At 36.9% G+C, this 23,827-nt stretch overlaps 1 pseudogene; it reads right to left on the bottom strand.

Moving 5' to 3' along the window:
* LOC116109768 lies at window positions 1-21,914 on the bottom strand (annotated as a pseudogene).
* Window positions 21,915-23,827: the final 1,913 nt, after the last annotated feature.

Here is a 23,827-nt window from a genome sequence, read left to right as displayed (position 1 = left end):
TTAATTAAAACTCATTAATACATCATTTTGGGACCTACTTAGAATTGAAGAATCTATTGGGGATGAAGATAGGAAAGGCTTTGGCGGAATTTGCAAGGAATTGATGCTCCCCTCTAACATCTCCACTACTCTGCTTATCATTGGCCGGTCTGATGGATTATTTTGTATGCACCACAAGCTCACTATTATCATCTTCCTTACACATTCTTTATCTTCTTCATTTGAAATGTTTTGCAGTCCAAGTTCTTCATCTACTTCAAGACGCTCGTAAATCCATTGTGGAAAATATATTTCACTGCTTTTATCAATCCCAACATTGTTATTTTGTCTTCCTTCAATTATTTTTAAAATAGTCATTCCATAGCTATAGACATCTGATTTATGAGAGATTGCTCCAAAATTTCTACAAAATACTTCTGGAGCAATATAACCAATAGTTCCTCGTGCACCTGACATCGATACGATACTCTCTTTCTTGGAACAAATTTTTGCCAGACCGAAATCAGAGATCTTTGGACAAAAATCTTCATCTAGGAGGATATTATGTGGCTTTATGTCAAAGTGCAAAATTCGTGTACTACAACCACGATGTAAGTACTCTAATCCTCGGGCTATGCCTACTGTAATTTGGGACAATGTTTCCCACTTCAATGGATTTTTGTCATCTATAAACTTCTCAAGAGATCCATTAGATACAAACTCGTAGATAAGAGCTCTTCTACGACCCTCAAAACAAAAACCTAAAAAAGTGACAATGTTGACATGAGAAGTCTTACTAATGCTAGCAACCTCATTAATAAAGTCTTCCCCATTGCCTTTGGATTTAGTTAAGAACTTCACCGCCACATTACAACCATCAAGTAGCCTTCCTTTGTAAACCTCTCCAAACCCTCCTTGTCCTATTTTATGCTTGAATGAATTGGTCATTTTCTTAATATCTGAATACCTATATCTTTTAGGAGCAAGGGATCCGAGGTTCTTTAAAAATACCTCAATGTTTTGGTAATCCTTAGATTTCTTCCTCCAGAAGGCCATGAAATTATGCGGTGATGATTTTCTCTTGTAGCAAAAGGCTAGAACTATCAATATACCAATTCCAATGGTCGGTATAGCTGCAATTAATTGAAGAAAGGAACCATAAGATAAAAAAAGATAGCAAATGGTAGACAAAAATTTTGCATGGTTAGAATTAGAATGACATAAACAATACATACGCGAACAAGAATGAGAATCACACACTGGATAGTTACAAAATTACATGAACATTAAGATTAATTTGTATCCATTTTTTTTTTTATAATATTTGCATGGATCTTATATATTATGACAAATTGTTAAGAAAAATTGTGTCTTCTACAGTAAAATTTGATAAGCTTCCGAATAAGTATTTACATAATCTTCTTCTGTCTGAAGAAATGATTCATCCAAACAAGGAGTCTATTAATATCAACACACAATGGAGCCCAAACAGTGGAGAGAATTTTAATTGTGAAATTTTCTAGGGTATGTTTGATTTAATTCAAGCCTTATCACAATTTTAGTATCTATCTCATATTTTAGAGTAATAGAATTTGACGTAATGCCAGAACAATTAACTCGTAAGATATTCAATTGTTCCTGGAATCCTAGGAACAGAATTAACCAAAGAATAAGAAGAAATTATCAATAAGATATTTGTTTAAAAAGTTATGTTACCGAGTCCAAGGCCTAGCTTCAGTCTCAGTTTTCCATCTCCTGCAACAGAAATAGCAAATAGAATTGTGTTAATTACAAATAAAATTAAAACACCTTCTAATCTAGAGCTGTTACTTTTCTTGGCTGGGTGATATATTTATTACGAAATAAGGGTATTTTAGCAAACATACCCTAAATGGTGAAGATGGGCTTACCCAAAACTTTAATTTAAATTACGAGAGATAGTAAAATAATTTTTCGTACCTTTTCTATTTGCACACTGAAATTTTCCCTTGTAGTCAGTTTTACACTGACCTCCTTCGTGAAAACACTCGAGACATTCTCCCGTTACTTTAATTCGAAGGCGGAACAACCCTGTATATACAGAAAGGAATTCAACACCCTCTACAGACTTGTCTTGAAGCTTAAGCAACGAGCAATTAGGATTGAGTATCAGGAATTCAACATCACTTGAGACTTTTTGGTAGCCAAGTTTGTGTTTGGACTCCTTGCATTGTGTTAGTAAATTTTGTGGGACACTATCAAGGGGGCCATCTGAACTGGTATTGATAGAATGGTTCAACAGAGATAAAAGGATAATCTGCAAGGCTCAAATTTCTGAAGTCAAAAAATTCTGTCAAAGCTGCAAGTTGATTATTTCCTAGCGTGACCGTGTTATCCTGAGAGATGCTTATAATATCAAACCATGGCCAATCTTTCTCCAACTTAATCCTCGGAAACTGTTTACTGCAGCGATCTACTCTCAAGAAGCCACACTCAGAATACGTTCCACTGTGGAAGGGAAAGCCTATACTTCCCAGAACTCCACATTGAAAAGGTGGACATTTATGGTCGCATTTATGTTCATGGGACAAGGACAAAACTAAAAGACTAAAGAAAATAATTAACAGAAGGCAATTGACACAGGACATTCCGAAATTCCCTAATTAGCAATTGTTCATTCATTAATTATATATACTAATTTCGTCTTATTGTTTTGTTTCTTCTAAACTTTCATGCATGTAGCTAGTCAACGTAATTATTTCAATTGTCCTCTACAACACGCTGCATTGAATTAATTCATCTTTTGATTTTCACCCATGACAATTAGAGGTGAAAATCAGCTGAACTTTGTTAAAGCAGCTGGTAAAATGCAGAGGAACGAAAGGTTAACTGATAAAGTGCAGAGAAGAAAAAGGAAGAGTTTGAGAGAGAAAGTGTAATCTGTTTTTTTGCGTTTTTTTATTAACAATAAATGGTAGCTTCAGTTTTTTCTTTATACAAGCTGCACTAACTAACTAATAACCATCTGTTTAACAAACTTAAAACAATATTAACAAACTCTAACATGTGATTAACAGAGTAACAGAATTAGTTATCTGTTTTAACAAACTTTATAACATCCTAACAATGACTGACGAAAAAAAGAAAAAGGTGAATTTTCTTCTTAACTTATATTTGTTTAACTTTTGTATTACAATATTTTGTTACTAACAAATGAAAATGATATCTTATTTTTATTTCTACTATTTTTTTAGTCTATCGTTTACATAAATATAATTTCCATACCTTTTAAAATGCATTGTTTGACTAGGAAATTATGTAGTAAAGTCTTTGGAAACATATAGTAAACCCCTATCTAGTTTTATTATGAAGACATGCAACAGGAAATGCAAAAATTAAACAGCTTCGTGTGGGCCAACCTAGCTCAAACTGATAAATGTTTAACACAATTTATGTAACATTGTTTTAAAACTCATATCGGACTAGTTGGTTCGACTGGGAACTGGACCGTTATCCAGTCTGAGTACATCCTAAACTCGGTTATAGCAATTGGACCGAATTGACCTAGGTTGAACAGGAGGAACAATGCCGAATTGTCGGTTCAACCATCGGTTAGACCGGTGATGTCAGCATGATGTTAGCATCACATAATAAAATTTTAAAATTCTAATAATTTTCCAAAATAATTTCATCTTTAGATTTGCATTTTCGATTTATTTTATTCATGTTATATTGTTATTTGAATTTTGGATTTGGATGGAATTATTTTTGGAAATTTATTAGAATTTTAAAAAATTTATTATGCCATGCTGACATCATGTTGATGTCATCGATCCGATCGACCAACCTAGGAATCGGCCCCTTGGCCCGGTCATGATCTTACAACATTGTTCAGTACAGACTTGGAAGGGGAAATTTTTTATAAAAGAGTCCACTGGAAGACTCATTGACTAAATAACTTGTAAAACATTTTTGAACACTTTAAGTATTCTATTTAAAAATAATTACGCAAAACTCTTCTAAAATATTATTGTTAAAGTCTTTCAAAAACATACAAGAAATAGAGAAATTATATTAAATAACCCTAATCTTACTTCTCTTTTGAAACTTAACTTCTTTTGAATACTTTTTGACAGGATCCCTCCTAGTCAATAGTGTAGCCAGAATTTTTACTTATGGCTAGCCAGAATTTTTACTTATGGGTGACAGGTTATACATATTTATGCTCAAGGCACTATAAAAGATTGAATTAAAATATTTGTATATTACAAATTACAAGAAAGCAGTATAACTGGATAATTTTGTAAAACATTTTTGAACATTTTCAGTATACTATATAAAAATAAGAGCAGCATTACACTTATAACTTTTTTATACAACTTTAATGTAGCAACTTGCGATTGATCAGTTCGTAAGAGGGTCTCGTCTGCCCAAATGCAAATCAACTACTTGCGAGTTACCACCGTAGGGTTGTATAAAAAAGTTGAATGAAAAAGTTATAAGTGTAATTTTATTGTAAAAATAATTATTTTTCTTTTCAAAAATCAAGTTTTACTAAAGTGTTGTATATGATTTGCATAATACTAAAGTATTGCTTTTCTTCAAAAAATAAAAATTATATTGTCTAATATTATAAATTCTGCATTCCATCAAAATATTCTGTCCATATTGAACAGCTCGAATATTAGATATCAAAAGCATTAATTTCCTTCACTTTCCAACAATAGTAAAACTTAATCATTAATTCCAAGTAACTTTAATACCGCTTTCTAAATCTTTCCAACTGACTAAAATCTTATCCACTGACCGTCTCACCGCCCAAAACATGTTTTCACAAACAATTTTTAATTCTAAATCTCAAGTCACCCCAAAAGAAAACATTAATTCTAGTAAGTCAAATTTCTCAAGCCAATGCGTCACCAAGGGTGCATGGCTTCAAATCCATCACTAACATACGTGCTTACAAAACTTTTAGTAAAATATTTTAAGAACAAAATATAACTTCAATAAAATATTCAAGGCCATCTTTTATTACTTAAAGCCTAGTTAATCAACATATATACACATTTGAGAATTTAACAAAAAGAATAAAATTGTCACTAATGATTTCATTGACTGACTTTGTTTATATACAAAACTAGAGCATGTATCAAGGTAATCTAATACGCGGTGTTTGCGGCAACACACACTCTTTATAAAACTAAGTTCCTTAAGAACTCTGAATAACCCTCGTCAACAGCCAAAACATGTTTCTAAATCTCAAGCCACCCCAAAAGTTGTAAATGCACTAGCTAAATAAATCCCCATTTAGACTTTTCTTGAGATTTAGAATTAATTAATTATTGAATTTAACATTTAGTGTGAGACAAGTCAGAATTTTGGTCCAAGTCTTTCCAGTGAAATCTGTTTGCGCAAGACTTTCCTATCCAATTTAAAATTAATGATTCCAACCAAAACATGCTTTCATACAACTCTTAATAAAATTGCGTTAGACGAGGCATTCATTCGTCAAGCCGGATCGGACGAGTTCAGGAAGTTTACTAAATAGCTTCACTCGGTCGGGATGTTGGGATGATAGAATGGGTGAGGCACCTCAACTACACGTTGTCCACTCGTTCGCTACGGACGGATGAATGGGCGAGGCTTCCAACTTTGTTCTAAAAAGGGCTTGACCCGGGCTATTCCAAGTTCATACATCGATCGACCAGGCCTTCCAGGCCGGTTGAGCATGGGATGCTTGGCAAGACTCCTGAACCGAAAGGCTGAGTCGGTTGGGTGGATCGAGTGGCCAAGTGGACTTGTTGGGGTGTGAAGATCGGATGCGCGTCGGGCTCATTTCGGGAGGTACATGCTGAGTCGGCCGAAAAAGCTGGGCGACTGAGCCGCAGCTTCCGTACAGGGCTACGGTTTCCCAGGTGGTCCGGATAGCTGCCACGTGTATGGTGGTGATCGATCCGTCATTTCGAGAGCGGGAAAACGAAGAGACCCCTGACAACTGGCCAATCACAAACTGCCACATGTTTGCATTTTCTTTACAAAACTGAGGAACAGACTGTTCATCTTCCATTTGCGTTTGTTTCGTGTTTTCGTCCAAAAATTTTTTTCTCTCCTTTTTCTTCTTTTTTGTCCCAGTTTCTTGAGCGACGGTGGTCTTTTCTGCAATCTTCCGAGGTAAACATTTTTTTTTTCTTTAGGCCGATTTTCTGCTTTGTTTTTGGTTTTTTGTTGAAACTTTGGGAGGTAGAATGAAGGTTTTTTTAATTTTTGAGTGGGTTTTAACTGGACTTCCAAGTGTTTTGGTATTAGGATTTGGAGAATAGGCGTAGATTTGAATTTTCTGGTGGATATCTGGGAAGTATCCGACAGTTTTGAGTATTTTCTGGGTTTTTTGGTCGGGATCAGGAAGACGAAGTCGTGTTTAGTATTGGTTCGGTCGGTTTGTCTTACAGAGTGGTGAAAGAGTGAAGTGGATTGAATAGTTGGTCGGTTATCGTGTGAGTCCATCGGTGAGCAAGGGTGAGTAGACTTAGTGCTGAATCTGAGGGTGAGTTGGTCACTTGGTCTGAGAGGAGAAAGTCTTGAATCGAGGTATGGGTCGATCGGTTGGAGGGGTCGATTGAGGATTAGGAGCGACCTTGTCATCGGGTAGGTCGACCGGTGCTGAAGGGCGATAGATTGCTGTGTGGAGTATCTTCCTTCGGTCGATCGCTCACTCAGGGCGAGTGGCTCTTTGACAGTTTTTTGGAAATTTCGAAGCTAGGCAGAGTTGGTCGGCCGGTCTGGGCGATTGGGCCGTCATGTCAGTGTTAGTGTATATTAGTGTATGCCCTAGAAACCATTCATGTTGTCGGTTTTAGAGCATTTTCTCTTGTATCTATATATATCATAAATAATAGAAGAAAGAGTTCTTCAATTCATATATGTAAATTGCTTCCTTNAAAGCATTTCCTTGAGTTTCCAACAATAATAAAACTTAATCTCCTCACCGGCGAAAACATGTTTCCATACATAATTCTTAATAAAATACTTCACAACAAAAACTAAATTTAATACCACTTTCCAAATCTGAAGTCACCCCGAAAAAAAAAAAAAAACATTTACTCAATAAGTTAATCCCAAAATACGTCACCCAACGAACAATCTATTAACATAATAAAATAATCCCAACGTACGACGCCCAACGAAACAACATACAAGCTTACACAACTTTTAACTCTAAACAAAATCCAACTTCGATAAAATTTTCAAAACCATCTTTTAACTCTTCAGTGACAACATAACTTTTAATTAAAATTTAAGCCTTCTTACATATTTGAAAAATCATCATCGAAGAGCCTGACAGAAAGTATATATACATAGTCAATTTCCTAGTGCGAAGATATTCAATTTGGAATTACAATATTAATCTAAAAACTGTGCTGGAGATTCTACCTGTGATCTTGGAGTAGATAGGTAAGGCTTTGGTGGGATTTGCACAGAACCAAGGCTTCCTTCCAACATTTCCACCACTCTGCTTATTGTTGGCCAATATGAGGGATTAGTTTGTATGCACCACAAGCTTACTAGTATCATCTTCCTGCAACATTCTTTATCCTCTTCATTTGAAATGCCTTGCAATCCAAATTCTTCATCTACTTTAAGACGTTTGTAGATCTAGTGTGGAAAGTATATTTCACTTGTATGACCAACTTCAACATCAATATTCCTACGTCCTCCAACCATTTCTAACACCATCATTCCATAGTTATAAACATCTGATTTGTGAGAGACTTCTCCAAAACTTCTACAAAATACTTCTAGAGCAATATAACCAATAGTCCCTCGCGCACCTCGTATTGATATAATGCTTTCTTTCTTAGGAAGGATTTTAGCAAGACTGAAATCAGAGATCTTTGGACAAAAGTCTTCATCTAAGAATGTTATGAGGCTTTATGTCAAAGTGTAAAATTCGTGTGCTACAAGCACGGTGCAAGTATTCTAATCCTCGAGCTATGCCTATTGCAATCTGGTATAATGTTTCACACTTTAGTGACTGATTTGTTTGGGATCAATCTTTTTCATATATGAACTTCTCAAGAGATCCATTTGACATATACTCGTAGATGAGAGCTCTTGTACGACCCTCAAAACAAAAACCTAAAATCACCATTACCTTTGGAATCAATTAAATTCTTCACTGCTACATAACGACCATCAAGTAGCCTACCTTTGTAAACACCTCCATATCCTCCTTGGCCAACTTTGTGTCTGAACGAATTGGTCATTTTCTTAATATATGAATAACTATATCTTTTAGGAGCAAGGGATCCATGCATGATTCCTTAAAACTGCTTCAATGTTTTGATGATTCTTAGTTTTTTTCATGCAGAAGACCATGGCATTATGTGGTGACGATTTTCTCCGAGAGCAAAAGGCCAAAACTATCAATATACCAATTGCAGTGACTGATACGGCTGCAATTAATTGAAAAAAGGAATCATCAGTACATAAGGACAACAAAGGGTAGCAAAAAAAAAAAAAAAAAAAAATTATGGTTAGATGGGTCATCCATGCCACTAAGAAATAAGTTTTTGAGACTCTCAAACAAGTTGAAGTTAAGTTCTTGGGGGAAGAAGTTGATATTATAACTATACCAACTAATGAGGAAGTTGATTTTGTGGAGGCGAGAAAACGAAGATCACATTTTGGAGAAATTTTCAGCTGTTGTCTAACCCAAATAATACATAAGCACACAAGAATGGAACTGCAACATGTAATCTGAATTTTGCTGAAAAAGAAAGGAATAAAACAGAGAACCAAAGACACTGAAGCATTTGTATAGTTTCTTATCAAAGATTAACTCACCACAAGGTTTACAACTTTGACAAGGTTATTGAGAGGCTTTTATTCTTCACCTCTATCAATATTTAGACAATTACATAAACATTAAGATTATATTATAAAATGAGGCAGAGATAGAGAGTAGAGAGTAGAGAAGAAGAAGATCATAATTTTGAAACGATCAGCAGAGAGTAACCATAAGAATTAGATTAAAGAGATATATTACCAAGTCCTAAGCCTAGCTTCAGCCCCAATTTTTTATCTTCTCCTTCTTGGCCCGCAACAGAAGTTACAAATAAAGTGATATAAGTCACTATTAAATTAACGAACATGGTGATCTAGAGCTTAGGTTTATCCTTTTCTTATGCAATTCCATTCCATATTTCCAATAAGATATACCAGAAACCCATGTAAATCATAAAAAGCAGGACATGTTTTAACCACGAAACAGTCCCAGCAGCCACTGTAATTTGTGTACCTGTTCTTTCTGTCGCAGAACAATTAAAGTATGCCTTAGTTTGAATTGCCCGCCAGCCCAAAAACAATCAGAAAACTCATATGTTACATTCACTTCCAGATTGAATTGACCCGTAAACAAATCAGAATATTCAACACTTGTTATTCACTTGGAAATTAATAGGTGTGCATTGAGATGGAGAAGGTGGCAAATTTTTACCTGGTAACCGTAGTAGATATAGAGTGTTGAGAATTTTTGCAGGCAAAACTGAAACTTGTGGGGAATTTTTTATTATGGGGGCATTCGTACAGGGATTGATTTTAGGGCACATTAAGAGATCGAAAAGGAGAGATGGGAAGACTAAAATGTTTTAAGGATATGTTGCGGCTATAATACTTCGCGTGTTCTTCACAAGGATGGTCATAAAGCTTAACCATATTATCCTGACAGATGCCTGTCATACTGAACCAGGGGCCATCCTTCCCCAACCGAATCTTCTGAACATTTTCATTGCAGTTATCTACAATCAGCAACCCACACTCTGGATGCATTCGATTGGAGAAGGGGAAGCCAATATTGCCAAGAAAACCGTAAGGGCAATTAAGGTCAAACAAAGAGTACTGATGTAAAACTTTTCAACTCCCTCTTTATTATAAGTACAACTACAGAAGCCCTGATAGATTGACTACTTTACAAAAACCTTTTTTATGAGGGGTTTCAAGTTGGATTGACCCGCGTTTAGATAAAGACCCAGAGAAATGACAAATCTTGGCTCCATGATTATCGTGAGATTAGAAAATTTATAATAGCCTGGATGTCCATTACAAAACAAAATTGAAATTTTGGTTCCCAAACTTTGGAGAAATTTTTGGAGGTCGTATGACAAAAGTATAGAAAAGGGGTGAAAAGAGAAAAGGGTTTTGATATGTACAAGAAAATCTGAACGTGGCGGTGTCAGGGAGGACTAAAATATGAACTTTCCAGACAATCGGGAAAAAACAGAACAAATTTTTGAAAGAATGGGATGTGCAAGTTGGGGCATTGTCTTTCGTAAATTCTCGAGAGTGTTGAAATACTGCAAGTTTCCCTTGTGATAAGACTATTAATTGAGGACAAACTTTCTACTTTGAAAGAAAGGAAAAGGACGCAGAAAAAAAAATGCATGCACAAGAAAATCTAAGATATTTCAGGAATGTTTCTATGGTTTTGAAGAGGCTCTCTTCTCTAATTCTGTCTCTCATGAAACAGAGGATTTAGAATCATCAGACTTGAAGTTCAAGGCTGAGCACACAATTCATAAAAAACAGACAAACAGGTTTCTGCAATGGCAAGCAATTCAATCACATCACAGGCCACAAATCAGTACCAGCAATTTTGCCCCAAGATTCATGATGAACACAGCGATTTTACCTATCAAAACTGTAGTAACGGGTAAGGTTCAATGTTAGACAATCAAAAAGCCTAGAAGTGCTTAGTGTTCTGCTTTTAGGAGTAGGTACTTGCTCCAGAAGAGTTTCTATAAACAGGTGGAAAACATCTACTCACAACGAGTAGTACTGAATCCTCCTAATTCTATCAAATACTTTAGATATATAATAAATTGGTATCATCCAGTTCAGTTTAGCTCTACCTATCTGTAAATCCATAGATTTTATGTAATTGACAGGAACCGAATCGTTACAGTTATGAAAAGAGACTAGATCAGCGTGGTAGGGTCTGAAGTTGAGGGAAGCACAATCAAAGGAGAAACAATGAAAACTACATGTGGACAAGATTGTGAAAAGGACTTTTATGCTCTGACAAACTAAAATACTTTCTCTTAACCAAGGTAAAGAATGGATCAAAATCCAATAAAGTGATCTAAGTAGAAAGCTAGAGAAGAGTTTGTGGCAATATGGTATTAAACTAAATGCAGTTCATATAAATGCATGAAAATTAGATGGTAATTTAGAACAAGAAACCAATATATAAAACATGGAAAAGATGACACATTGGCCCCCTTCCAAATGACAATGCAGTTACTAATACTACTGTAATTTGTGATACCTGTTCTTTCTTCTGAACAATGAAAATTTCCCTTGCTGTCACTTATACATTGGCCCCCTTCCAAATGACAATCTTAACATTTTTCTCTTACTTGCACTTTCAGGGCGAATAGAGCAGTGTAAAAATTGAAGAATTCAACACTGTTTTGTGTCTTATTGACTTGGAAGGGAATACGTGAACACTGAGGAAGAGAACTTGGCACTTCAACTCTTGGGTAATAAATCATGAAGGAGTGTCGAGAGCTATTGCAGAACCAACCGGAATTTGTGGGGAAACTATAATTGAGGGGGCATTTGAAAATGGTTTGACTGCAGGGCATTTCAAAAGTGAGAAAATGTGTAATAGGAAGAGTTAAATTTTCAAGGAGCCGCAACTATGGTTGTCCAAGAGATATTGACTTTCTGCGTTGTAGAAATTCAGTATTGAGATGAAGAATCAAGAAAATTAAAGAAATCAAGAAGAACGAAATACAAAGCTGAGAAGAAAAATGAACACTCTGGAATTCATTAATTTTTATTAACTAAATCTTTAACAGAAAACAAACATATTTATAGTTTGTTACACTTTATAAAACGACAGTGTATTACATTTTGCTTAATTGAAATTAAAGCCATCTAACTTCTAATCTTTGCAAAATAACCCAGCATACTTTGACATTCTTCTTAACATTTCTCCGTAAACAGAACACTCCTACTATTCTTTATCATTCTTCCTTCACAATATTTCCCCGTAAACTACACTATCTTGCTCTCTAAACTCATCTTCACTTCTGCCATGCTTTAACATTTTTCCTACTCAACATTTCCCCGTAAACTACACTATCTTCCTCTGAAAACATAGCTTTCCGCAACATATTGACTTCAGTTTGCATAAGACTTAATTAGTCTTTGATTGTAGCAACTAACGTTGGCAAAGAAGACATAACAGTAAGTTTTTCTTTAAGAACTTGAAACCTGTGAGCAGGAAGTGCCTTTGTTAACACATCTGCAGTTTGAAATTCAGAGGAAACTTATTGAATAGCAAGTTTCTTTTCAATAACCAGTTCTCTCACATAATGGACATCAATCTCAATATGTTTTGTCCTAGCATGGAAAATAGGGTTAGAAGATAGTGCTCCTGCACTCATATTGTCACACTACAAAATTGGAATACTCTTGATTTGGATGCCAAGTTCTTGGAATAGATTTTGGATCCAAACAAGTTCAATGGCTGCTTGTCTAAGAGCCCGATACTCAGCCTCTGTTGAAGAAAGAGACACCACTTTCTGTTTTCTAGACACCTATTTTACTAAGTTGCCCCCAAGAAATATGCTATACCGTGTTGTGGATCGCCTATCACTAACATCACCTACCCAGTCAGCATCAGCATAGCCCTCCAGGGCAAAATTCTGATGTTTTTGGAAGAGTAAACCATGTTGTAGGGTGCTTGTTAGAGTCATGAAAGTGACTCTATTTTGGTGATAAAAATACCCCACTTGTGATTAAATTGAAGTATATTGAGACAATTAAAGAATTTATGAATTTATTCACGAAAATCGCTTCTTAATATTTTTCTTATGAATTTAACGTGTTTGGAATGATTTTGGAAAATATATGAGTTGATATTGGGTTGTGGTTTATGGATTAAGGGTGATTTTGTCTCATTTATGCTATTTAGGGGGTAAAATGTCATGTTTTAAGGGGCTGATTTTGTCACTTTTCAATTGTGCAGGGACTAAACTGATATTTTACACATTCTTCTATAAAACAAAAATGCAGATCGCGTTCCAGGGGGCGTTCACCCAGTTTTCCGGCGACGCTTCGTCTCCTCCGGCGACCCTTCTTCTTCTCCGGCGACGATTCATCTCCCCTTGCACGAGCCATATCAAGCCACCACAAGCCACCACCGTGAAACACGCGCTGCGCGACGCTTCGCCTTCCCACCCCCGCGCGTTTCGTCTTCCCGGCCAGTTTGGCCGTTTTCCGGTTGATTCTCAGCTCCCCAACGGTTGATCTTCATTCCCCATAGCCGGATCTAGCATTTCCAAGCTCAGCCGCCGCGAAAACGCCGGAATCCGCGGTTTTGCCGTCGCGCCTCTTCATCTTCCAGGCCAGATCTTGCTCATTTCCGGCGGACTTCTCACCCCCAGGACTGATCTGAATCCCCATCACCAGAGCTTTCCATCGGTACCTTGGATCCCATTTCCGCCACCGTTTTTCGGAGACCGCGGAAAATTAACGTTTTCCGGCGAACCGCGGCTGTTCGTATTCGGGCTGTCCGTTGGTTGTTTCGGCCCTTCTTCGCATCATATCGCTGTCGGTTACTCCTCTTCGCCATGATCAGCTCGTTCCACTGTTTCAGCCTCCGTCATCACCACCATGAGCGGCTGAGTTCCGGTTGTCCGTTACGGTGTAGGCGAGATCAAGATGACTCACTAATCTCCTCATCAGCTCTCGACTAGTTGATGAGCCCGGAATGTGGTATTTGGTTAAGTTTCTTGTATTCAGATTATATTTGTTTTCGTTTCAGTGTTTGCAATACTTAATATTATTCTGATACTCGACGTGTTGAATTGATAATGTCCATGAGAACGTTATGTATATAATTTTTGCATAATTGAATGTCGGTTTGAGATTTTAAATGTTGATTATGACTTTAAATTGCTTCGGTACTGATTGCAATCAAGTTGTAGTAGCGTTTAATATCATTTCTACTAGGAATGCATTTATTGTGAATTAGTGATTGGATGATACAGTTAGTAGGTTGTACTTGTTAACGTTGTACCAACTGTGGTGTTTAAGGGTTTAGCATTTTTCGGTTAGTCAATGATAGTCTTTAACCAATCGATCTGTAACTAAGCGCGGGGAGACAGGATAGATTATGCCTAGATTGCCGGGAGATATTTTTATTGATTTGCCTAGCCTTGTAGGTTTAGGAAATTGAAGAGCGAGGAGAGGAATTGTGAGAGTTGGTCTTGAGTCAAACCGAACCCGTAGCGATAACGCTTTTAATATTGTGTTTTAGTTAGCAATTTATTTAATGCTTTTTAATTTCCTGCAAGTAATTAGTTTCTTTAGTTTTAATTAATCATTCTGTCAATTTCTCTTTCGTTAACTCAAATTTACATTAGGTCATTAGTCTTGCTCTCTGTGGATTCGACCCTGCTTACCGCTAACTACGGTATTTAGGTTTAATTTTGTGACCGTGACGACCGGTCTAACAGTGCCTTTAATGTATCAAAGTACTCGCTTGCAAGCAATCCAGTGATTTGTAGTAGGAGACTGTAAAAATTGACTCAATCTGTTCACTGCAAAGGACAGATCAAGTCTAGACAAGGTCAAGTATTGAAGACCTCCCACAAGACTTCGATAAAGAGAGGGCTGATCGAAAGCTTCACTATCTTCTTTCATCAGTTTTGTACCAGTGGCCATAGGTGTATTGCAGGGCTTACATTCTACCATTCCAGCTTTGTTCAATAGATCAAGAACATATTTTGATTGAGAAAGCAGCAAACCTGACTTGTCTCTTTGCACTTCAAAGCCAAGAAAATAGTTGATAGACCTTAAAGTCTTCAAAGCAAACTTGTTATTTAAATCTATAACTATTTGAGTAATCAATGCAGAATCATTCCCAGTAATGAGAATATCGTCCACATACACTAGTAAATACACTATGTGAGACTCCTTTTTAAAGAAAAATAGGTTGGTGTCAGAAACTGAACCAAGAAAACCCCAATCAGTAAGAGCCGCCTTTAACTTGTCAAACTAGGCTCTTGGCGCCTGTTTTAGGCCATAGAGGGCCTTGTTGAGTTTACAAACATGTTTGGGGTGTTAAGGATCAGTAAAACCTTCAGGTTGAAACATGAACACAGTCTATGTGAGATCTCCATTCAAAAATGCATTGTTAATGTTAATTTGTTGGATATCCCAACTATTATGAACAGCAAGTGAGAATATGATCCTTATAGTGGCAGGTTTACTAACTGGAGAAAATGTGTCGAAATAATCCAAACTTGGGGTTTGTTGAAAGCCTTTAGCCACTAATCGTGCCTTGTATTTTTGAAGAGTGCCATCAGACTTTAGCTTGGTTTTAAAAACCCATTTGCATCCTACAACGTGCGTATTGGAAGAGAAAGGAACTAATTCCCAGGTTTTGTTTCGCACCAGTGCTGAAAACTCATCATTCATTGCTACGTTCCACTCTGGAATTAGAAGAGCTTCTGAGACAGTTTTTGGTTCAGCTAGAACAGATAGAGTAGAGAGATATGCACATCCAGAACAACCTTGAGATTGTAACTTATCAGGCTTTGAAAAGATCCGGGTTTTTGACCTAGTAAGCATTGGATGTGTATTATGATGTTGATTGAAAGAAGGTTCCAGTTGATTAATGAAAATAGATGGTTCTCATGATGGAGAGATAGTAGCAGAATCCAGGATTACTGATCCTGGAGTAGTCTGAACTACATCAGTAACTTCATACACATTTGTTTGAACTGCATCAGTAGCTGTATCATCAGGTGAGCTTAAAAACAATGATGAATTACCATGAACATCTGCTGTAGAACTAAAAGGAGGAATAGGCTGAACTGCATCAGTAGCTTCGTACGCATTTGTTTGAACTGCATAAGTAGCTGTATCATCAGATGAGTTTAAAATCAGTGATAAATTACCATGAACATCTGCTGTAGAATTGCACTAGTAGCTTTAGACAAATTTATTTGAACTGCATCAGTAGCGGTGTCATATGGTGAGCTTAAAGGTATTGATGAATGATCAGGAACATCTACTGTATAACTAAAAGGAGTAGAAGTTTGGACTGAAACAATAGTGTTAGACGAAGCTACCATAGTAACAAAAGAAACATTGCTTTTGTTCAAACAATGACCAAGATTCCATAAGGACAAAAAACTATCTGTATTAGTCTGAGAATTGAGCCCTCCTGTAGTTTCATCCTTAATGAGGTAACATTTGAAACCAAGCTTAAATGGAAAAACAGTCTCATCAAACTTTGCTTGTTTCACTATGTGAACCTTTCCTGTGGAGGAAAGGCACTTATACCCTATATGTGCAAGACTATAACCTATAAAGACACAAATTTCAGTGTGATAAGAGAATTTTTGCTTCTGGTATGGTCTAATGTAAGGGTAACATGAACAGCCAATTACCTTTAGCTCATTGTATTTTGGTTCTTACTTAAACAATTGTTGGTAAAGAGAGATATCTTGAAGAACAGAGGAAGGGAGTTTGTTAACAATGTATACGGTCGTATAGAAGGCCTACCACCAGAAACACAAAGGCATACTAGCATCTGCTAGCAGTGTCAATCCAAATTCGATGATTGTTCTATGCCGCCTTTCAACTCTACCATTCTGCTAGTGTAGATAAGGTCATGGATGTCTAAAACCAATGCCATGCTCTTTTAAATATTCATTAAAAGACCTGAATTCACCTCCCCAATCAGTTTGCAGAGTCTTGAGTTTAGCATCCAGTTGATTCTCAATAAACTTATGGAAATGTGTAAAACCTTTGAATGCCTCAGATTTAAGCTTAAGTGGATATATCCACATGTATCTACTATAGTCATCCACAAATAATATATAATATTTAAAACCTTTGGAAGAGCAAATTGGAGCAGGTCCCTATAAATCCGAATACACCAACTTAAGAGGTCTTGTGGATTTGGATGCAGAAATGGGAAAAGAAGTTTGTGACATTTTGCCGAATTGACATGCTTCACAAAACATTTTATTATCAAAACAACCATGTACATGAATTTTATTCATAATATCCTTGAGAGTTTTAACTTGTGGATACCCCAACCGAGCATGCCATAATGCTATCAATAGTACATCAGACTTGCTTATTGGAGATACACTCTCTTTATTTGAGTTACTAACAGTTGGTGTAAAACTGAAAAAATCAGGAACATGACATGTCTTATCATCACTACTACTAATACTAGTACTTGTATTGGTGACAGCAGCAACATGACAAAAAGCTTTAGAACCAGAAGCACCTCCAATAGAAGAGGCCACAGATGAGCAAGAACCTTTCAGCTGATACAGACCATTCTTCAAGAAGCCTTGCAACAGTACCTCTTGAGTGCACTTATCCTTTACAAGACAACGGTCAGAGTGAAATTCAACAATAACTCCATTGTCTTTAGTAATTTGTGATATACTTAAGAAATTTTTTGCTATATGTGGTACACACAACACATTCTTGAGATGCAAGATCCTAGGAGAATTTTGTGAGTTGAGAAAAGACACACCTGTTTGGGAGACTGGAATTGTTTGTCCATTGCCCACTTGAACTGTGGAGCCACCTTGATAATTGTCGTTGATAACCAGGTTACTCATATATGCTGTCATGTGGTTAGTTGCTCCAGAGTCAACATACCAGGTCTGATCCATAATTGTATGAGGATTGGCAACTGGTATACTGTGAGAATTATGTGCAGAGGACAGATAAGATTGATTTCCTTCAGGTAAAGCAATAACACTAGAGGATCCAATTGTGGGTGAAAACACTTGAGAGGTCAGATTTTGTTGAGGGTAACTGTTATTCTGCTGATAAATTCCAAAAGTCCAAAACCATTGTAAGAAGTAGAGGCTGACTTGTTGTATAACTGATCTGCCGTAGTCTTTGTCATCAGAAGTGCTTGTGCTGAGTTGTTTGACTGAGGAATTTGAGCTGGGCCTTAGGAGGCATTAAAGTGGGAAGATCCTTGAGAACCAGATTCAACATTATAGCCAAGAGAATTAGTAGGTGAACCAACTCCAGCAACTCCAAAACTTTGGTAAGTACGATCAAATTTGTGGTAACACTGCAAGGCAGAATGTCCACCTTTACCATAAACTTGACAGATCAGTTTGGGTCTAAAATAACCCCTTCCTCGTCCCTTACTACGCACTAGTTGTGAGTTGAAAACCTGGTACTGGTTAAAAGGACTAAAGCCTTCACTCATCGCTGGAAACTAATAGAGTGATTGTTGATGTGGCAGACCAAAGCCTGATCTGGAAAAGCCTTGACGCATATTGTTTCCAGTAAACTGACAAGTATTAGGATTGAATTGTGAGAGAGATGGTTCAGGCTAGGAGTGTATTTGAGGCTTAGAGTTTGGGGTTAGGGTAGAATTGACATGATGAGGACCTGAAAATGAGTCAGTTTGACTCTGCTGTTTTGACACCAGAAGAGCTTCATGAAAGTTAGAGAACGCATTATGTTGCCTTTCAAGCCTAATTTCATGTTTATGCAATAAAAATTGAGCCTCTTGCAGTATCGTTTGACTACTAGTGGAGGTCAAATTGGCCACTACTACATCATATTTCGGCCCTAAGCCATCCAGTATATAGAGTAACAACTCCTCATCAGTTATATTCACACCGCTAGCTATCAATTCATCTCCCAACTCCTTCATTTTCAATACATATTCACTAACACTACAATTTTCTTTCTTAGTGCATTGTAACAAATTTCTAAGATGCCATGTAGAAATTCAGTATTGAGATGAAGAATCAAGAAAATTAAAGAAATCAAGAAGAACGAAATACAAACCTGAGAAGAAAGATGAACACTCTGGAATTCATTAATTTTTATTAACTAAGTCTTTAACAGAAAACAAACATATTTATAGTTTGTTACACTGTATAAAACGACAGTGTATTACATTTTGCTTAATTGGAATTAGAGCCATCCAACTTCTAATCTTTGCAAAATAACACAGCATACTTTGACATTCTTCTTAACATGCGTCATGAAGCTCGGCCAGATTTTCCTGAGAGACGCTTGAAACATAAAACCGTGGCCCACGATTCCCCAGTTGAATCTTCGCATCCACTACGCATAAGCCACACTCGGGATGTGTTCGATTGGAGAAGGGGAAGCCGATATCGCCAAGTAAACCACAAGAGAAACGTGGACATTTTGGATTGACTCTCTGTCCTTCTTGAGCTAAGCAAGGAAGTACAAAATGAAAGATAACAAAGAACACAACATAGGAGACACGAGCCACTCCAATGTTCTCCATCGGAGAAAAAAACTTCAACAGCTACACAAACTCTCAACAAATAATACTGTTAAGAAGTCTTTGCTTCACTTCATTTTTATCATACGAGTCTCTTATTGTTTCTTCTCAACACAGAAGTTGAGCTTATTAATTATTTCCCTTCAAAACAAAACCCGCTAGTTGACTTGGAAATTGCGTAGGGAAGACTTGAGAATAACAGAATGAAGAAATGTAAGTTGCGGCAGCCACGTAAATCACACACGTACAGTGCATGAATAGCCATTTTCATTGTTCGGCCCAAGATGAAAGTAAACCTTTTCAGCTCCCTCTTTTACGGCTTTTAGTTGTTTTGTTTAGAAAATTCACGACATAATGGCCATAAAATGATTTTCCATCTTGTTCGTTAAGAACAAACAGAAACTTTATCTCCAAACTTATGGAGAAGTTTTCGGTGGTCCTATTACAAAAGTTGAGAAAGAGGTATAAATTGGGAAAAGGGGTTTGACATGTATAAGGAAAAGCTAAACATGGCGAGGTCAGACAGAAAGACGACAAAGATATGGACTATAAAACTTGTGATTGGTTGTTAATGAACCATTATTGGTAATAATTGAGACGAACTTATATTTTTGAAAGTCTTTGCAGTTGTCAGTTGCAGTTGGGAAGAAAATCTAATTATATTTCAGGAATCTTTTTAAGCTTTTGAAGAGGCTCCTTACTCTCTATCTAATTAAACTAGGTTAGTAAGGAGTCAAATATTTTAAGAACAAAATCTAACTTCAATAAAATATTCAAGACCATCTTTTATTACTTAAAGCCTAGTTAATCAACGTACATATTTGAGAATTTAACGAAAAAGAATAAATTAAATTGTCACTGCATCACTAATGATACTGTAAAGTCCTTTGGATGACTCCTTTTTTATCATATCATTCTCTTATCATTTATTCAATAAAGCTACAGACACCGAAAAATTTACACCAAAATTGTGTACCAACCTACGTGTAACACGCTTCTGATTTTTTTAACAATTTTTTTCTAGTGAATGACCATCCATCAAATTTGGACGACTATTCACTCACATGGACACCTATCCATATTATATGGATGAACGTCTCCATTTAAAAGACGTCTGTCCCTGAATAAAATACAATTAAACAAATTTGTTAAACGTTAGGGACGGCCGTCCATCCATTATGGATCCATAAATAATGGACGCCCGTCCTTGACCCATATATGAAAAAAAAGAATATTTGGGACGGTCGTCCAAAAATTTTGGACGGCCATCTTAAATTTGGACGGGCATCCATTAGGAATGGATGCCCGTCATTAAGAATGGACGCCCGTCCATTATTTTGGTTTTTATCAGTGAGTGCGAGAAACCATGCATGCGAGTTTTTGTTCAGAGAAAGTCCCCTTTTTTTGCAGTAATGTTTCGAGAGTGCCGGCGTCCATGTACTCCATCACCATGGCAATATCCCCTGACGGTTTTTCGAACACGCTGTGGCACTGGACGACGAAAGAAGAGTTGGTACGGCGGAGGATTTCCATTTCACGGAAGACTTGCCGGCGGAGGGTGGAGTCGCTCTCGCCGTGGACAACTTTCAAAGCAAATATCTTGTCAATCCATTTATAACGGACTTTGTAGACAGTTCCACCATTTCCGTGGCCGAGGACTTGTAGCCTCCAAGTCTGCGCACGTTATGGCGGCGGCCACGGCGGCAGAATTGCCGGAGGGGGCGACAGCTGGAGGGAGAGGTAAGGGGAAACGTGGGCAACGGTCGGATTCTGGTAAAGGTGCTAATCGTGCTTCTCTTGATGGTGGAGCCTGGCCGGGCCATAAGTTGCGGACAAGTTGACTCAGCTCTCGCTCACTGCTTGGAGTTTCTCACCGGCGGACCAGGCCCTTCACCGGTCTGCTGCGATGGTGTCAGGAATCTGAAAGCAATGACTCCAACCACCGGTGATAGATGAGCAGCCTGTGAGTGTATGAAAGATGCTGTCGGTCGCTATGCCAGCCTCAAGCCGGACAAGGCCAGCCAACTTCCACAAGCTTGTGGCATTCAGATCGGCGTTCCCATCACCAAGGACGTCGATTGTAGCACGTGAGCTTCTGTGCATTTGCATTCTGCATAATTCTAACATTCTACGATATAACATAATATTCTCTTACATATTTAACGTCATTTTAACTTCTTTTTTTTCGTTAATATGCATGCTAATTAAATTTTGGTTTGATTTGTTGGGCAGTGTTCCTTAGAAGTTAGAAGCAGATGAAGATGTTCGTGAGTCGTGACAGCTCTATATTATGGCGCTCTCATGGGAGGACCACAGAATTATATTCTGTATCGAGCTACTTGTAATGCATAAATTACAAGGTAAGGGGAAACGTGGGCAACGGTCGGATTCTGGTAAAGCACGGTAAAGGGAGAGGTAAGGGGAAACGTGGGCAATGGCACGGTTGCAGATTCAACTGTCTGCGCTGCCTGACAACTGCCATTAATACAACTAAGAGCTTCCAGTTCAGGGTTTGACGAGATAAAATGAAGTGAAGCGAGGGATTATATATAAAAATTTTGAAAGGAGAAGAAATGAATGATTAATGAAGTGAGAGAGCTAATTGGGGAAGTTGAAGATATTCATGGATATTTATGGACTGGAGTCCGTCTCGTGAATGCGCTTTTGAGTACGGTTAATCAATGGTTTAGTTTTACTTGCATGAAAAATCAAGGTTGCTGTATGTTTATTTGTTATCAGAAGATTTGTTCGAATAATAATTTATCCTCTGGTTAAGGTTGCTGCATGTTTATTTGTTATCAAAGAGACTGGAGCTCTTATGATCTTCTGTACCACTTTATTAATTTTACTGATTAAAAAGTTTTTTTTTTTGGGGTTAATTTTTCTAAGTTTTTAGTGTTTAAAGCCTAAAAATGATAGTTTCTGTTGGAGATAGCTTAATGTTGCTATAAGTTTTAGTTTCTCAAAATTTATGGTTCGAGTAAAGGAAATGGATGTATAAGTTTTACTTTTGAATCATGGTCTGGACCAAACGCCAATGTGCATATGCTTTTTGGGAGCTTCCCAGCTCAGAAAGATCGTCAAGTTCTTGCAGGAATTATCTCATTCTAGTGGTTTGGGTAGATGTTCTGAGAAAAGTAATTCCATGTATGATGCAAGCAGTGCATCTCAAGGTCTTGGGGAATGGGGAGATGTTCTTGCAGGAATTATCTCATTAAGCGAGGAGATGGGGAATGAAGACGAAGAAAAAGAGAGGAGATGGCGAAGAAGAAGAGGTGTTCACCGTTTAGAATGTTTTTTTTTTCTTTTTAAAGTATGGACGGGCGTCCATTCCGTCCCTGATATATGGACCCCCGTCCATATAATATGGACGGGCGTCCATGTGAGTGAACAGCCGTTCAAATTTGATGGATGACCGTTCACTAGAAAAAAATTGTTAAAAAAATCAGAGGCGTGTTACAGGTAAGCCGATACACAATTTCGGTATAAGTTTTTCGGTGTCAGTAGCTTTATTGTCATTTATTTTTCATTATGGTAGCTCAATTGACTTTGAAATTGTATGGAAAGTGCTGTAGAAAAAGACATAAAAAAAGTTTAGTCGGCAATTGTTTGACTGTTCTGCAAATAATTCATAGAACAAATAATTCCACCTTCGGGCTGGAAGACTTACTCATTGACTCTTTAAAATCCACAGAAGGGCTAGCAAAATAAAAGAGAAGTCTTTGCCGATTAAAAAAGATCAGAAACAGATAATGGACATAAATTGCTGTATAGTTTATTGTATTGCAATTCAATAATACTAGATGTACAAATAAATCTTACAAAAATTTGTTTACAAATTGATGTGGCATAAAGTGAATGGATGAGTGAATATAAAAAGTCAAACTCATTATATTCACTCTTCCATTTATTTTATACCACATCAGTTTATACATAAATCTTTGTAAAACTTGTTTGTGCATGTAGCATTACACATTGCAATTACACTGCTAAGATTATAACCTACTGTTAACAAAGTAGTCTTTTGGGTGAATCTTTTTATCATATCATTCTCTATTATTTCTTACTATAATAAGCAAAGAAGTTTAATTCCCTAACCTTTGAAGCACGTCGGTTGACTTGGAAATTGTGTAGGAAAGCCTTGCAGAAAAATACTTAAAAGCAGCCCAATAGGCAACTTTTGAGTTTTGACTATTCTGCCAATAATTGATATAATATTTCCAACCCTCTCACATGAAAAAAAAAAAAAAAAAAAAAAAAAATCCTAGTTTCATGTGAGAGGGTTCATTGGTGTAATATATGTTGACATAGATTCCAGTTTTAAAAGATGTTCACTGCTCAACGGTTCTCTGTATCAGTTTTCGTTTGTTTTTAAAAAATGCTCACTGCTCAACCGTTCGATTAACAGCTTCTGTTAAGTGGCATTAAATTCTTTTAGTTGAACGCTGCCGTTTCAGATCAAAGTTGCTGGGTTTTTCATTATGCGTTTTGAGTTTAATTGAAGTGCTGCGTTTTGGTGATCACTGAATTAATGAAGTGCTG

This window comes from Pistacia vera, unplaced genomic scaffold (assembly GCF_008641045.1).
Source record: "Pistacia vera cultivar Batoury unplaced genomic scaffold, PisVer_v2 Contig59, whole genome shotgun sequence".
Lineage (NCBI taxonomy): Eukaryota > Viridiplantae > Streptophyta > Magnoliopsida > Sapindales > Anacardiaceae > Pistacia > Pistacia vera.
This window is presented reverse-complemented; position numbering and strand designations above follow the sequence as displayed.